Raw genomic sequence first — 17174 nt, 5'->3', positions numbered from 1 at the left:
GAAGTATTACACTCCCTATAATGAGGCTACTGGGGAATTTTCAAAATGTGTGAAGTTTGAGAACGGGTTACGTCCCGAGATCAAGCAGGCTATTGGGTATCAGCGGATTAGAGTGTATTCTGACTTGGTTGACTGTTGCAGGATTTTTGAACAAGATACCAAGGCCAGAGCGGAGAGCTATCAGCAGAGGGTTGATAGGAAAGGCAAGAATCAGAATGATCGTGGAAAAGCGTATGCAGCTGGCAAGGGTTTCCAGAGACAGAGTGGGATGAAGAGACCTAGTGGGGGAGACTCCAGTGCCCCTGCTAAGTGTTTCAGATGTGGTCAGGCTGGACATCGTATCCATGAGTGTACCAGTACTGAGAAGAAGTGTTTCAAGTGTGGAAAAGGTGGTCACTTGGCTGCAGAGTGCCGGTTGAAGATTGTGACTTGTTTCAACTGTGGAGAGGTGGGTCATATCAGTCCACAGTGTCCTAAGCCGAAGAGAGAGAACCAGTCGGGGGGCAAGGTCTTTGCTTTAACGGGTTCTGAGACTTCTGCAGATGATCGTTTGATCCGAGGTACGTGTTATATTAATGGCTTTCCTCTTGTAGCTATTATTGACACAGGTGCGACTCATTCCTTTATATCTTTGGATTGTGCTGTGAAACTTAAATTAGAGATATCTGAGATGCATGGTAGTATGGTGATTGATACTCCTGCGAAGGGTTCAGTGACTACTACTTCAGTTTGTTTAAATTGTCCTTTGAGTATTTTTGGTAGAGACTTTGGGATGGACCTCGTGTGTCTTCCACTAGTGCAGATTGATGTTATCCTGGGTATGAACTGGTTGGTGTTTAACCGAGTTTATATGAACTGTTTTGATAAGACGGTGATCGTTCCTGAGATTGAGGAAGGAAAGAGTTTGTTTCTATCAGCAAGGCAGGTGAATGAGGCAGTAGCAGATGGGGCAGAGTTGTTTATGCTGTTAGCGACTTTGGAGGCTAAAGATAAACTGGTGATTTGCGATCTAGCCGTGGTGTGTGATTTTTCTGATGTGTTTCCTGAAGAAGTGAATGAATTACCGCCAAAGCGTGAAGTTGAGTTCTCGATTGATTTGGTACCTGGTACTAGGCCGATATCGATGGCTCCGTACCGTATGTCTGCTGTTGAGTTAACTGAATTGAAGAGTCAGTTGGAAGATCTGTTGGATAAGAAATTTATTCGTCCGAGTGTGTCACCGTGGGGCGCGCCAGTGTTATTGATTAAGAAGAAAGAAGGTACTATGAGGTTGTGTGTGGACTACAGGCAATTGAATAAAGTGACGATCAAGAATCGGTATCCTTTGCCGAGGATTGATGATTTGATGGATCAGTTGGTTGGTGCGAGTGTGTTCAGCAAAATAGATTTGAGATCGGGGTATCATCAGATACGTGTGAAAACTGAGGATATTCAGAAGACTGCTTTCAGAACAAGGTATGGACATTATGAGTATTCTGTAATGCCTTTTGGTGTGACTAATGCGCCTGGGGTATTTATGGAGTATATGAATAGGATTTTCCATCCGTACCTAGACAAGTTTGTTGTGGTGTTTATTGACGATATTTTGGTGTATTCGAGATCTGAAGAAGAGCATGCTGAACATTTGAGAGTGGTTTTAGGAGTTCTACGAGAAAAGAAGTTGTTTGCTAAACTGTCTAAGTGTGAATTTTGGTTAGAAGAGGTTAGTTTTCTTGGTCATGTGATTTCAAGAGGTGGTGTTGTTGTTGATCCTTCTAAGATAGAAGTGGTATCTAATGGGAAGCTCCGAAGTCAGTTTCTGAGATAAGGAGTTTTCTTGGACTTGCAGGTTATTACAGAAAATTCATTGAGGGATTTTCTAAGTTGGCGTTACCGTTGACAATGTTGACTAGAAAGGGGCAAGCGTTTGTTTGGGACTCAAAATGTGAAGAAGGTTTCCAAGAGTTAAAGAGAAGGTTAACTACTGCTCCTATTCTGATATTACCGAGTCCGTCGGAACCATTTGAGGTTTACTGTGATGCTTCATTGTTGGGTTTGGGTGGTGTTTTGATGCAGAGTAAGCAGGTTGTAGCTTATGCTTCGAGACAACTGAAGGTTCATGAGAGGAACTATCCGACACACGATTTAGAATTGGCAGTTGTGGTGTTTGTTCTGAAGTTATGGAGGCATTACTTGTACGGGTCAAGATTTGAGGTTTTCAGTGACCATAAAAGTTTAAAATATTTGTTTGATCAGAAAGAGCTGAATATGAGACAGAGGAGATGGTTAGAGTTTCTGAAGGATTATGACTTTGGTTTGAATTACCATCCGGGTAAAGCAAACGTCGTGGCTGATGCATTGAGTCGGAAATCATTGCATATGTCTATGTTAATGGTTAAGGAATTGGATTTAATTGAGCAGTTTAGAGACTTAAGTTTGGTGTGTGAGAGTACTCACAATAGTGTTAAATTGGGAATGTTGAAGTTAACGAGTGGTATTCTGGATGAGATTAGAGAGGGTCAGAAATCCGATGTGCTTTTGGTTGATAAGTTGACTTTAGTGAGTCAAGGTCAAGGTGGTGAATTCAGAGTTGATGAGAATGGTGTTTTGAAATTTGGTAATCGGGTGTGTATTCCGGATGTTACCGAACTTAAGAAGAGTATTCTTGAGGAAGGACATCGTAGTGGTTTGAGTATTCATCCTGGGGCTACGAAGATGTATCATGATTTGAAAAAGTTATTTTGGTGGCCGGGAATGAAAAGAGAAATTGCGAGTTTTGTTTATTCTTGTTTGACTTGTCAGAAGTCAAAGATTGAGCATCAGAAGCCGTCTGGGCTAATGCAACCGTTGGCTATTCCAGAGTGGAAGTGGGATAGTATCAGTATGGATTTTGTTTCTGGTTTACCGAGGACGATTAAGAATTTTGAAGCTATTTGGGTGATTGTTGACAGATTGACAAAATCGGCTCATTTCATTCCGATCAGAATGGATTATCCGTTAGAGAGATTAGCTGAGTTGTATATCGAGAAAATTGTAAGTTTGCATGGTATTCCGTCGAGTATTGTTTCGGACAGAGATCCTAGATTTACATCGAAGTTCTGGGAAGGTTTGCAGAGGGCTTTGGGAACTAAGCTGAGATTGAGTTCTGCATATCATCCGCAGACTGATGGTCAGACTGAGAGGACGACTCAGTCACTGGAGGATCTTTTGAGGGCTTGTGTTTTGGAAAAGGGAGGTGCTTGGGATTGTCATTTGCCTTTGATTGAGTTTACCTACAACAATAGTTTTCATTCGAGCATTGGTATGGCACCGTTTGAAGCTTTGTATGGTAGGAGATGTCGGACACCTTTATGTTGGTATGAGTCCGGTGAGAGTGCTGTGGTTGGACCGGAGATTGTTCAACAAACTACGGAAAAGATTAAGATGATTCAGGAGAAGATGAGGATTGCTCAGAGTCGTCAGAAGAGTTATCACGACAAGAGGAGGAAGTCACTTGAGTTTCAAGAGGGAGATCATGTGTTTCTTCGTGTTACTCCGATAACTGGGGTTGGTCGAGCTTTGAAGTCGAAGAAGTTGACACCTCGATTTATTGGTCCTTATCAAATTTTGGAGAGGATAGGGGAGGTAGCCTATCGTATCGCTTTACCGCCGTCACTTGCGAACTTGCATGAGGTTTTTCATGTGTCTCAGTTGAGGAGGTACATTCCTGATCCGTCGCATGTGGTCCAAGTAGATGATGTACAGGTGAGAGATAACCTGACTGTTGAAACATCACCTATGAGGATCGAGGATCGAGAGTTGAAGCAGTTGCGGGGTAAAGAGATTGCTTTGGTAAAGGTAGCTTGGGGAGGACCAGCAGGTGGCAATGTGACTTGGGAACTTGAGAGTCAGATGAAGGAGTCTTATCCGGAGTTATTCGCTTGAGGTATGTTTTCGAGGACGAAAACTCTTTTAGTGGGGGAGAGTTGTAACACCCCTATGAAATAAGGATAATTATTTAATTTAAATTAATAGTATATTTATTAATTTAATTAAATAATTGGATTATTATTATTGGATTATTATTATTATTATTATTGGAATAAAAGTTAAAATCAATAAAAAGGTTCCATTTGGTAAAAAAGGGTTATTTCACGTGAAAAGGAAAAAGAGACAGAAAAGTGGAAAAAGAGCCAGAGAACAAGGGTTGAAGAGAGGAAGAGCTCGAAGCTAAAGGATTGCCGGATTAACTCAGGTAAGGGGGGTTTATCATCGTTTAATGGGTATTATGGGTTAACATGTAATGGGTAGTGATAAACCATTGATTTGACTCTAATTAGAATGATGCATGCTGAAATTGTGAAATTTTGGATGAATGAGATATGAGTATAATTGAGGAAATTCGTAGGAATTAGAGGTAATAAGGTTAGAAATTGTGAGATTGAAAGTGTATGATCTGTGTTAGACAATATGAATAAATGCTGTGTAAAAATTGGACTGTGGAAGGTTGAATTGGAGAGATCTCGTAGCAGAGAAAACCATAGCAGATCTGGAAAATCTGGTTTCTGGTCATACGCGTATGGCACTAGGCAATACGCGTATGAGATGGTCTGGTACGCGTATGGCACTAGGCAATACGCGTATGGTTGAGGGAGATGATGTTTTGAACGTGGTTTGGTCTCTGTTGGTACGCGTATGGGGAAGTGGTACGCGTAGCATACGCGTAGGAGACAGGTGATACGCGTATGGGGTTGGCTGAGAAATGAGCCATACGCGTATGGGACTAGGCAATACGCGTATGGGCAGAATTGTGATTTTTCTGAGCTGTTGTTGTGCAGTTTTGGTCGTTTCAGCTGGGTGATGTAATTTAGCTGATGTATGATATAGTAGGGATCATTTCCCGTTGTTTTGAGCAGTGTAGGTATTAGTAGAGTTTGCTAATACTGTGATTATTAATTGGCATGACATGATATGATTTTGTGATAATATGCTGATGATGTATGATGGTATGCATAATGCTGTGAATGTATGTATTATGTATGCAATTGTGGAATTGACTGTTTTATGACTTAGAGTGTGAGCATATGTCCATTGTGGATTGTTGATATTTGCATGCTAGTTGATTTAGCGTGCATATTGTGGCCTTTATGGTGGTAGCTAATTCCCATGGTGAGGAATTAGTGAGTGAGTTATTGTGGATTGTTGTTGATGTTTGCATGCTAGGTGGTTAGCGTGCATATCATAGCCCTTGGGGTGGTAGCTAATTCCCATGGTGAGGAATTAGTGAGTGAGTCACTAGGTCTCAAATGAGTGGGACTAGTGAGCTTGGTAGCCGTATCTGGATTTGATCGGTGAGGTTGAACTATATGTTCACGAATAGTCGGTACCGCATGCATGGAGTCTCATTGCATAATGTATGTATGGCGTATAATATGAATGGATGTATTCCAATATTATACGTGTTGTTTTGTGTTGGTGTTGAGTATGATTATGATTATGAGTTGATGTTGCCGTTGATGAATGTGTGATCTGATTAGGGTGATGATATGTGTTAAATTACTTAGCATTACATGATATTTTATAATGCTTATTATATCGATTGAGGAACTCACCCTTACAACTATGTTTCAGGTAACGAGCAGTGATTGAGTAGAAGCTAGTGCTTGGAGTCTAGTGTAGTTCCTTAGTGGGTCATGCTCTGGTAGATGTAACATCGGGACAGGATGTTTTACCTTGTTTCATTTGTTGGTTGTTGAACAGTTTTACATGTAAGGTGTTACATGTTTTGCATGTTGTTAATTTCTATCCGCTGCGAATTATGCAATTGTTTATTTTGATGAATAAATGAGCATGACGAGTTAATTTGGAACATGGTGTGAAGTGTCAAGTGTGACACCCTTAATTGCATATATACTCTGATTTATGTTCGGTTGTTTTAATTAATTATTGGGGTATTTTAGAAGGGTGTTACACAACCTAATTGATAAGCACAAAACAATCTCGATTGGTCCGAAAGAGAAAGCATTAAACACATCAAAAGGTTACCGTAAGAATAATATTATAAATGCAAAAGTATACTCAAATTCGTTACAATTCTAAATCAGGGACACCCCCTAGCATTGGAGAGTTTAGCTACTCATATTGTTCAAAACAAATGCAAGATAAAAATTACACATTACAAGTATTTGGATGACTTTGATCTTCAATCGCTTCCGCTCATGAAAACCTTCAGCTCTCTGAATACCCTGCTCTTTGTAATACTTGATTGCTTCACAATACTGTGTTTTGCCTTGTTCCAAGATGATATTTTCTTTGGTAGAAGGTTCTCTTATATAGTGAAAATTCCAAGCAACAGGTGGACATGTCCAAAAATCTCTCTGCAAGTCTGATGAAAAGGGAAAATTTTGGGCTTGGGCTGACACGGCCCGTGTCAGCTGACATAGGTGGCCGTGTCAGCTTACTGCTTCACGTGACACACCCATGGGGGCTTGACACGTTTGAGGATAAGGCCTGACACGGGCTATGTCAGCTGACACGGCCGGCCGTGTTAGGCTACTATTTTGTCTTTCATTCTCCTTCTGCCTGACACGGCCCATGTCAGGTGACACGGATGGCCGTGTCAGGCCTCCTGTACCAGGGTTTTTCCATTCCTTTACTTGCCGGAATTCCGCACTATCTCGCTCTGAGTTCCTCGGTTCTTCCACCTGGACCTGTTGGATAAAAACACAAACATCCTACGCGTAAAATCACGAAAATATAAAATAAAACTGACAATTAATAAAATTGCTTAAATAACTTACGGGAATGAAAATTAACTTTAAAGGTACCATAATGCGTACACAGTGTCTTAAAATCCTTGGTTTCTTGTCGGATAAGCAACGAAAATATAGTCAAAATGGTGACCGATCAAAGCCCGATATTGATTTCAAGATTACCGACTGACCTCAGAAACCAACACGAGTCTTTTCAGTATATTTTTCCTTACTCACACACATTCCGGGAAACTTCCTAAAAGGTCACCCATCCGAATATTATTTCAAATCAAGCACGCTTAACTATGAAGTTCTTATTTGTTAGGATACCGTAAAGAGGATGCGTCTTGTTTGTATAGGTAATACTAATCAATCCTTACAAGCCTTCCTTCAACCATGCAGTGCCATACTTGCACAACCTCAGGATCCTCTCATTCTGATGTGAATTTGGGCGACCACCTCCCTCCCTATTCGGCCTCAGATGTTACAACCACCCCCTTTTCGGCCTCGGGTGTTACATACACCACTTCCTTGATTTCAACAAAAACTCCAACAACCTGATGGAATTTGAATCTCCCCATTTCAAAGGACTTTTACACAAAAATAGAAATACAACACTTATTATTTACCAATACTGTACAGTAAAAATCCCACACACTAGGTGAATAAAAGTTATAGATAAATTTATGAATACATACAATATGTATATATTCAATATATGAAAGTTTGGCTCTTCTCTTTTCCAAATAACAATTCAATAATGGAAAAACTCTAAGTTCCCATTATATTTATGAAACTTTTGTTTGATGAAATTACATTTATACAGTAAAAAGTTTATGTAAAAAATGTTATGAACACAAGAATATTTTGGAAAGAGGTAATTTTGAAAAACATGATAAAATGAGATTTTATAGCATCATGATACCTTTAGAAATAGTTGCAATGTCAAGAAACAATTCCATGAAAGAATGAATCATTTCCATGAAAGGTTGTAATGAAGGGGTATCATGTTTGTCTGAGGTTTTTCAAAAGTAATGAGAGTTCAATCAATTGAGGTATTTCATACAATTAGTTGTACTAAGTGTAACATTCAAAAAATCTGAAAATTTACGAAGGTGAAATCAATTGTAGTATTCCATACAATTGATTGTATTTGCTGCAACGTTTAAAAATACTTGAAAAAACACAAATATATAATTGATTGCATCCATCATATAATCGATTGTGGGGAATTAAAACTAGTGAAAAATTGGAGCATCCAATCAATCATGGGGGATAGTACAACCGATTGTGCTAAACTTTATGTAAAAAATTCACTTGAAAAATGACCAGTTCAATTGATTGTAGGGGTTCATCCAATAAATTGGATTGCTTAAAAATCTCCATACAATCGTTAGCATGGCTTGTCCAATTCATGAAAGTAAACACACTTAGATGCTTTGGACTCTTAGAGGATGATAGATGAAGTGATTGATGAACACCTAGTGAATATTCAAAAATCAATTACTATTGGTACCTCAATGATGATCACTTATCTTGAACTTCATGAATTGGAAAACTTGAAAGCTCATTCTTATTTCTTCTTCTTTAATATCTCTTCCAAGGTGACCTTTTTTCTTCATAAAAACCAATTCTTCCAAAATCATGAACATCTTCTTCACACAAGGGAATTGATATCAATAAGACCATTGATAGGTTTCTCGAGGTTGAGAAAAATAAGACCAAAGGAGTTGGTTCCACTTCTTCTGTAAATGTTGTGGATACACATGGCGGACCATCAGTTGGAACATCTGTGATTGGGAAGACATATGTGACAAAGATGAAGACCGTGAAGAAGAAACATGTGCAAGAGAGTGACTCAGATGCTGATGAAGACTAGTTTACCTTCCTAGACTCAATTCAAGGTGAAGCTTGAAGGATTTTGAGTTGGTGTGGGATGGTGTTTTGAAGTCAACTGTTGTGATCTAGACCCTGAAGTTTGAAGATTAAAATTGATGTCTGCAGTTCAGTTGGATGTTTTGTGTTTGTTTGGCCAATTGTATTTGGGCATGTTTTGTTTCCTTGTTTTGGATATGCAATGGCTTAATAGCCTCATGGTTTTGTTGCCAATAATTATTCTGATGCTCCATCATCTTATTCAACAAATGTGATATTGGTTGTTGTGTGTTTACTCCTGATGCGTGGATGTGCTAACATACTGACATATGTGCTGACTGATTGAAATGGGCTATAATAACTATGTTAACTTTGCCAAATTGTGGCAAAAAGCAGGAGTAATGGGTGTGTATTAGAGTGGTGTGACTACTTACTTTATGAGTTATGGTATGAGTGTTGATATTTTCTAATTGCCTCTGATGTTCTTAGTACTGACTGGTGTGACTGGTACTAACTAACATTCTGAATTTGTGTGCACACATGTTGAAGCATCTGGCCTGGCATCTGACCCTCAACTCTGTATGACCGTGTGTGCTAATTTCTTTGTATGTTAGTAGTAACTTCCGAATCTTGACTACTGACTACTAATTGTGTGTGCATGCATGACTAACTAATCATGACGATTACATGACTGACTGTTATGGAACATTGATTATGCGTAGCAACCACATATCTTATGACTTCTGCTGCTGTTGTGTGTTTGCTATAATGTGTGTTGCTGCTAATGTTTGTGTTGTTGTTGATATTTGGCTCTGATTGTTATCTGTATGGTATGATTAATTCTCATTTTATGGTGCACATATTTTATGTTTACGAAGAATGTTATTTTTCTAAAATATTCCAAAGGGGGAGATTGGTGTTCCTTTTTGGGTTGGCCACATTATACAAAACAACATGGTATGAAGACATGTTGGACATGATATTATAGTTGGTGTGGCACATCTAGCCCTAACTGCTTTTGTGAAGAAAGACACATGTGAAGGTGAGAAAAACAAGAAAGAGGGGTTTGAATTGTTTTGGAAAATAAGCGCTTTTTCAGAATAAGAACACACAGGATTTTATACTGGTTCGCTTATAACACAAAGCTACTCCAGTCCACCCGGCCAAGGTGATTTCGCCTTCAAAAAGGACTTAATCCACTAATCTTGAAAGATTATTACAACCAACGTTTAAGAGAAAGATCTCTTAGTCCTCCCAAGTATACAGACTACGCAGAGTCACTTGAGGAACAAAATCAATTAAGCAAAAGAGAATTGTAATCTAAAGGTGCTTCTAAGATAAAGCAAATATTACAGCAAATAGAGCAAGCAAGTGATTTCACGTTTGAGCAACAGCTCGTGAAATACTAATAGAGAGAGAGAGAGTTTTTCTGTGCGTTCAGGTGTGTCTCTCAATGAAGTTCGCCTTCCCTTATATAGAGGTGAAAGGACCGTTGTAGTGATGGCAGAATATTTGACTTTGATGAGAGTTTAATGCCATTACTTCTGTGTTTCTTGCCATAACAGATTTGTCTCCCTGAATAACTTCTTTCCAAATATACTTTCTTTCCATTTGAAGTTGTAGTTTCCGTTACTCTTTCTGGATAAGGGGATTCTTCGTTAGAATCTGCGTTAACTCTGTTAATCTGAGATTGTTGTGATGTGACATCAGAGCTTCTGATAGTCCTGGTCTTTTAGATCAACAGTGTTGGTTCCAGAGGTAGTTTAGAGCTTCTGGTATTCTGCTAGCTGTTTTGCTCAGAGTCAGAACTTCTAGCGCGCGCTTCTTCTTCAGATGCTTTTGATCTTCTGGTACTTTGTATCTATTTCGATTATGTATCTGATAAAGCGATCAAATTCCTTTGTTCTTGTTCAGAGTCCTGCACACTTAGAAAATTTTCGTTAGAGTGCCATTTTTGGTTTCATCCTTTGTTATCATCAAAATCCTGGAATCTGTTGTAGAACAATTTTTGTTCTTACAATCTCCCCCTTTTTGATGATGACAAAACAAACTGATTAACATATGAAACATTCAGATATAAGAGTTTATCAGATCAGATAGAAGTGAGCTCCCCCTGAGATAAGCTAGGGAGTTTAGAAGTTCTTACCAGAGCTTCCACGCAATGAAGTTTCTAGATACCCTTCTGCAACTTTCTAAGTCAAGGAGTGTTAGATAGATTTTTATTGAATAATATGTTTGCAGAGTACTTGAAGGAATTAGATAATTTTTCATCAGAGCTTGTTTGATTTCTCCCCCTTTTTATCAGAATAAAAAAGACTTAAAGAAATAATAAGCAGGAAGAAAATATATATATATATATATATATATATATATATATATATATATATATATATATATATATATATATATATATATATATATATATATATATATATATATATATCCAGATAAGAGCAAAAACATCAGAGACAAAGCACAAGGCAACAAGCAAGAAAAAAATCCTAGGTGCCTAAGGGTTGGGAGGAGGAGGCATCCTCTGAAGCAGTTGGGTCAGCAGATTCTGGATGTTGGCGTTGACTGTGTCCTGTTGATCCAATCTGACTCAGACTTCTTTCTGCTCTTTCTGAAGTTCCTCAAGGGTCTTGAGAACCAGAGGGGCAAATGTAGAGGACTCCCCCTGAGTCAGAGCATTCTATTCTTCAGCACGGAGAGCTTCAGCTTCAGCAGCGGCTTTAGCTTCAGCTTCAGTAGCAGCTTTTGCTTCAGCTTCAGCAGCAGCAGCATCAGCTAGAGCTTTGGCTTCAGCTTCCTTTACTCTTTGAAGTTCTTCTTGTCTTGCTCTTTCTTCTGCTTCCCTTCTGGCCTGTTCCTCAACTTCTCTGGCTAAGCGTTCCTGTAGTCTTGTCTCAGCGTCTCTGATAAAGTCGTTTATGACTTGCTCAGAGAGGTTTTTCAGCTTAAAGGCCTCAGAGGTCATCCAGCCAATAACTCTGTTCCAGTGTGTCCTAACAGAGGAAGGATCTTCACTGATGCCAGCGTTGATGGTCAGAGACTTGACCTTTTCAACTGATGCTCCTACAAACAGCATAATTGCTTCCTCTAAGGTTGGCAGGGAGTTTTCTGGTTCAGATGGTGGAGGTGAAGAGTTTGGAGGGCTTAGGTTGAGAGTTTGAGGTTCAGCGGAAGTGTTTGGAGGGGTAATGTCAGAGGTGTTGGGGTCAGAGGGTTGAACTTCAGATGAAGAGATGTTTGGTTGTTCTGTGGGTAGTGAGGTTACTTCAGGTTCAGGTGGAGGTTGTTGTGGTTGTTGTGAGGCAAGGTTCTGAGTCTGAAGTTGGGCTAGAGTGGGGGAAGAGGGGTCAGAGAGTTCTGTGTCAGATGAGATGACAAAGTAAGGAGGTGATTCTGGGGCTGAAGATGAGGAGGTGGTTTCATTCATTTTTTCAGCTTCAGTTCGGGGTAAGGAGGTAGTGGTAAGATTGAATTTTGGGAGAGGTTGAGATGTTCTAGTGGTTGAAGAAGGGGTTTCAGATGGAGTGTACAGAGGTGTTGGTAGAGGGATAGAGGAAGCAAGTTGCTGTGTCTGTGCAGAGGGAGCAGGAGAGACAGACTTACCAGAAGACTCATGCAGAGGTGCTGGAGGTCTTGATCCAGAGGATTCTCCTAGCTTTGCTTTCTTCGCCTGTGATGTCTTCTCAGATGGACCTCTTTTATGCCTCATGAAGTTGGGAGCTTTATCTGGCAGTTCGTTCAAATTGAATTCTGAGATATCCACTCCTTCATCCTTCAGACCTTGTAGATAGAGGAGGATTGCCTCTTTAGGTTCTTCCTTGGAGAACAGATATAGACCATGGGGAATTTTCCTCTGATCTTTCAAGGCTTCCCAGGAAGTGTCCAGAGTAGGTCTAACGTTGACCTTATCCAGAATCCCCATGCTCTTCAGATTCTTTGAGTTCAGAGGCTTTCCAGTGTCGATTGCCATGTCTTCCATGAGCCTGAGCTTTACCAGATGGTCCACGAGACCACTCTCTATCAGTACATCTGAGATGAGTCTTCCCAGAGGAATGTAAGTTCTGGGCTTCATGTGATTTCTGGTTTCTCGTACAGAATCTCTGAGGTATTTGAAGAGAAGTGCAGGGAGGCATAGCTTCAGACCTTTGTGAATGCAGTAGAGAATACATTTCTGATCTGTGTTGATGTAGTCTGAGGAGTTTGACGCTGGGCGATGATGGATTGTACCCAGAATGATTTTGAGCCAAACCCGGAGGTTCTGAAGTAGTTCCTTGTTCTTTGAGGGGTTTCCTTCTGCGTTTTGTTTGAAGATTGTTGGGCTGATTTCTTGAGATATGTATTTCGCCCTGGGATTGATGTTGTAAATTCTTCTGCCTCCATCTTTCTCCATGTTTAGAAGAGCAGCGATGGACTTCTCAGTTATCACCATCTTTACTCCCAGAACATAGGAGACGATGAAGTGATCGTCAGCATCAGCAAATCTCCAGAATTCTTTAATAAGATTTGGGTAAACTGGACCGTAGAGGCGTTGAAAGTAGTTTCCCCAACCTTGTTTGCGAAGTTCTTCAGTGAGGTCTACGCCATTTCTTCTCATGTTATCAAAATCCACCAAGGATTCACATAAAACTTCCAGTTTATCAAAGGGCGTTGCAAGATGGATATGGGGCTCATGATCGAGAATGTGAGGCTCCTTGTAGATTGGTGTTGTAGCTACGCCTGTGACCGTTGGAGTAGGGTTGCTGGTGCTTTGAACTTGATCACTTGAACCCATTTGTTGAGAGTAGTTGAACACAGCTTGTTGTTGAGCATCCATGATGTTGATGAAGAACTGAGATGAAGATGAAGAACTGCTTGCAGAGATGCCTTGAGAGAACTGAGGTTTAAAGAGTGAGTGAGAGTGAAATGTGTGCAAAGTGAGAAATGAGTGTTTAAATACCCAAATTAGGGCGCATGCAAAACGACACACAAATAAGAGTTTTAGCACAAAAACCAAGTTAGCACGTTTAGAGGGAGAAATGATTATAGCTCATAAATGATATCTAATCCCAACAGTCAGCACACTCCTCGAGGAGATCTCAAGAGACTGTTCCTTGATTACTGCTGGACAGCTGTCTAGAAGTTCCAAGGTCAGACGTAAGACACTCCACATGTTTTGATTTATCTGATCTTCAGGAATACCAAAGGATTGGTTCCTGGAGATTTCCAACTTAGATAACTTCTAACTGGGTAGAAGTATCAGAGTCAGAGGCAGAATCCATTTGTTTATGTCAGAGTCTCATTTAACAACCTCAGAGGCACATTTTATTCAGGGCAGTTTTGAATGTTCAGATTTTCTAAGATAAAGAGGAATCTATCTTCAGCTAAGGGTTTAGTAAAGATATCTGCCCATTGATGATCTGTATCAATGAACTTCAATGTTACTATCCCTTTCTGAACATAGTCTCTGATAAAATGATGTTTTATTTCAATGTGCTTAGCTCTGGAGTGCAAAATGGGATTCTTACTTAAACAAATGGCAGTAGTATTATCACAAAAGATAGGAATGTTACTCTCGAAGATTTGCAGATCTTCTAACTGATTCTTCATCCAGAGCATCTGAGTAGTTCACAGTGATGCTGAGATGTATTCTGCTTCTGCCGTGGACAGGGCGATAGTTGATTGTCTTTTGCTGGCCCGGGATATCAGATTGTTTCCCAAGAGTTGACAATTCTCAGATGTGCTTTTTCGTTCCACTCTATCTCCTGCGTAATCTGCATCACAAAAACCAGATAGTCTATACTCTGATGTTTTCTCATACATCAGGCCCAGGTTAGGAGTTCCTTTCAGATATTTGAAAATTCTCTTAACTGCTGTTAAGTGAGTTTCTCTAGGATCTGATTGAAATCTGGCACAGAGGCAAACACTAAAGAGAATATCAGGGCGAGTAGCAGTCAGATAGAGAAGGGAGCCTATCATACCACGATAGAGCTTCTGACAAACCTTTTTACTGACTTCTTCCTTTTCAAGAATGCAGGTTGGATGCATGGGAGTCTTTGCAGAGTTGCATTCAGCCATGTCAAATTTCTTCAGAACATCTTTTATGTATTTGCTTTGATGAACGTACGTGACTTCTAAAGTTTGGTTAATTTGAATTCCTAGAAAGAACTTTAGTTCTTGCATTAAGCTCATTTCAAATTCTGCTTGCATTAACTCAGAGAATTCTTGACAAACAGAGGCGTTAGCTGAACCAAAAATGATATCATCAACGTATATCTGGCATATCATGAGATCATTGTTAAGGTTTTTACAGAAGAGTGTGGAGTCAACTTTCCCTCTGATAAAGTTATGTTCCAGAAGAAAGTTACTTAAACGTTCATACCAAGCTCTGTGAGCTTGTTTAAGTCCATATAAGGATTTTTTAAGTTTAAAAACATGTTCTGGATAATTTGGATTTTCAAAACCTGGAGGTTGGTTGACATACACTTCTTCTGATATATAAGCATTAAGGAATGCGCTCTTGACATCCATTTGATACAATTTGATAGAATGGTTTATAGCGAAAGATACAAGAAGACGAATAGATTCTAACCTGGCGACTGGAGCAAAGGTTTCATTGTAGTCAATACCTTCTTGTTGACTGTAACCTTGAGCCACCAGTCGAGCTTTGTTTCTGACGACTTCTCCTTTCTCATTCAGCTTGTTTCTGAATACCCATCTGGTTCCGATGACGTGAGTGCCTCTGGGCTTAGGAACAAGATCCTAGACATCGTTCTTTGTGAATTGATCTAGCTCTTCTTGCATGGCTAGAACCCAATCGTTATCTTGAAGTGCCTCATCACAGGACGTAGGCTCGATCAGAGATACTAGTCCCAGAGGAGTTTCTTCAGAGGTCTTGAAGGTAGACCTGGTTCTGACAGGTTCGTCCTTGTTACCCAGAATCAACTCTTCAGATATGTTGAGGCGACTTTTGGCTTTCTTTGGGATTAATGGAAGGTTAATTTCTTCAGGATTTTGAATGGCAGTTGCTTTTGGAGCTTTGTCAGATCCTGCAAGAGTGATTTCCAAATCTGCAAAATTCTCAACTAGCTTTGACTTTTCAGGGTCAAGCTTTTCGTCAAATCTGACATGAATTGATTCTTCCACAATTTTGGTTTCTGTATTGTATACTCTGTAGCCTTTAGAGCATTCTGAGTATCCTAACATAATACCTTTCTGTGCTTTGGAATCAAACTTGTTCATATGTTCTTTAGTGTTTAAAATAAAACAGGAGCATCCAAAAGGATGAAAATATGAAATGTTTGGTTTTCTTCCTTTACACAGTTCATAGGGAGTCTTTTCCAGAATAGGTCTTATGGAGATTCTATTCTGAATATAACACGCTGTATTTACAGCTTCGGCCCAAAAGTGCTTAGCCACATTGGTTTCATTGATCATAGTTCTGGCCATCTCTTGGAGTGTCCTATTCTTCCTCTCTACAACTCCATTTTGTTGTGGAGTTCTAGGGCAGGAGAAATCATGGGATATTTCATTAGAGTCAAATAATTCCTCAAAAAATTTGTTTTCAAATTCCCCACCATGATCACTCCTGACTCTTACAATTTTAGAGTCAAATTCTTTTTGCACTTTGGAACAGAAGCTAGTGAATACAGAGTGACACTCACTCTTGTGCTTTAGGAATTTTACCCATGTCCAGCGACTGAAATCATCAACAATGACTAGTCCATACTTCTTTCCATTGACTGATGCTGTTTTCACAGGACCAAATAAATCAATGTGAAGAAGTTCCAGAGGCTTATAGGTAGTAACAATAGTTTTCTTTTTGAAAGATGTTTTTGAAAATTTTCCTTTCTGACATGCTTCACATAGAGCATCTGAAGAGAACTTCAGCTTAGGTAGGCCTCTGACTAACTCGAGTTTATTTAGCTGGGATAATTTCCTCATGCTAATGTGGCCCAAGCGTCTATGCCATACCCATTGCTCTTCTTGAACGGACATCAGACACTTCACATTTTGTTCTTTTAAATCAGAGAGATTTATTTTATAAATATTGTTTTTCCTCTTGCCTGTGAATAGGACAAAACCATTGTTTTGATTTATGGCTTTACATGTTTTTTGATTAAAGATTACATCATAACCGTTATCACTTAATTGACTTATGGATAACAGGTTATGCATTAATCCTTCTACGTAAAGGACATCAGATATAGAGGGAAGAGTACCATTACCAATAGTTCCGGAGCCTCTGATCCTTCCTTTCTGATCTCCTCCGAAGCCTACGAATCCAGCGTCTTTAAGTTCCAGGCTTTGGAACATAGACTTTCTTCCCTTCATGTGTCGCGAGCATCCAGAGTCCAGGTACCATGACTGGTGTTTGAACTTTGTTGCATAAGATATCTGCAACATAAACAATCTTATCTTTTGGTACCCAGAGTCTCTTGGGTCCTTTATGATTAGTTTTCCCAGAGTTTCTTATTACTTTGGGTTTTCTAGCATTATCAAATTTTTGCTCTTGTGTATGTGTATAGTGATATGAAAATGGAGATTTTGGTTGGTCACTAGTAGAAGTTTTATCTTCCTTAGGGTCATACCCAATTCCTT

The sequence above is a fragment of the Lathyrus oleraceus genome, chromosome 6, assembly GCF_024323335.1.
Source record: "Lathyrus oleraceus cultivar Zhongwan6 chromosome 6, CAAS_Psat_ZW6_1.0, whole genome shotgun sequence".
NCBI classification, from domain to species: Eukaryota; Viridiplantae; Streptophyta; class Magnoliopsida; order Fabales; family Fabaceae; genus Lathyrus; species Lathyrus oleraceus.
Note: the sequence above shows the minus strand (reverse complement) of the source record.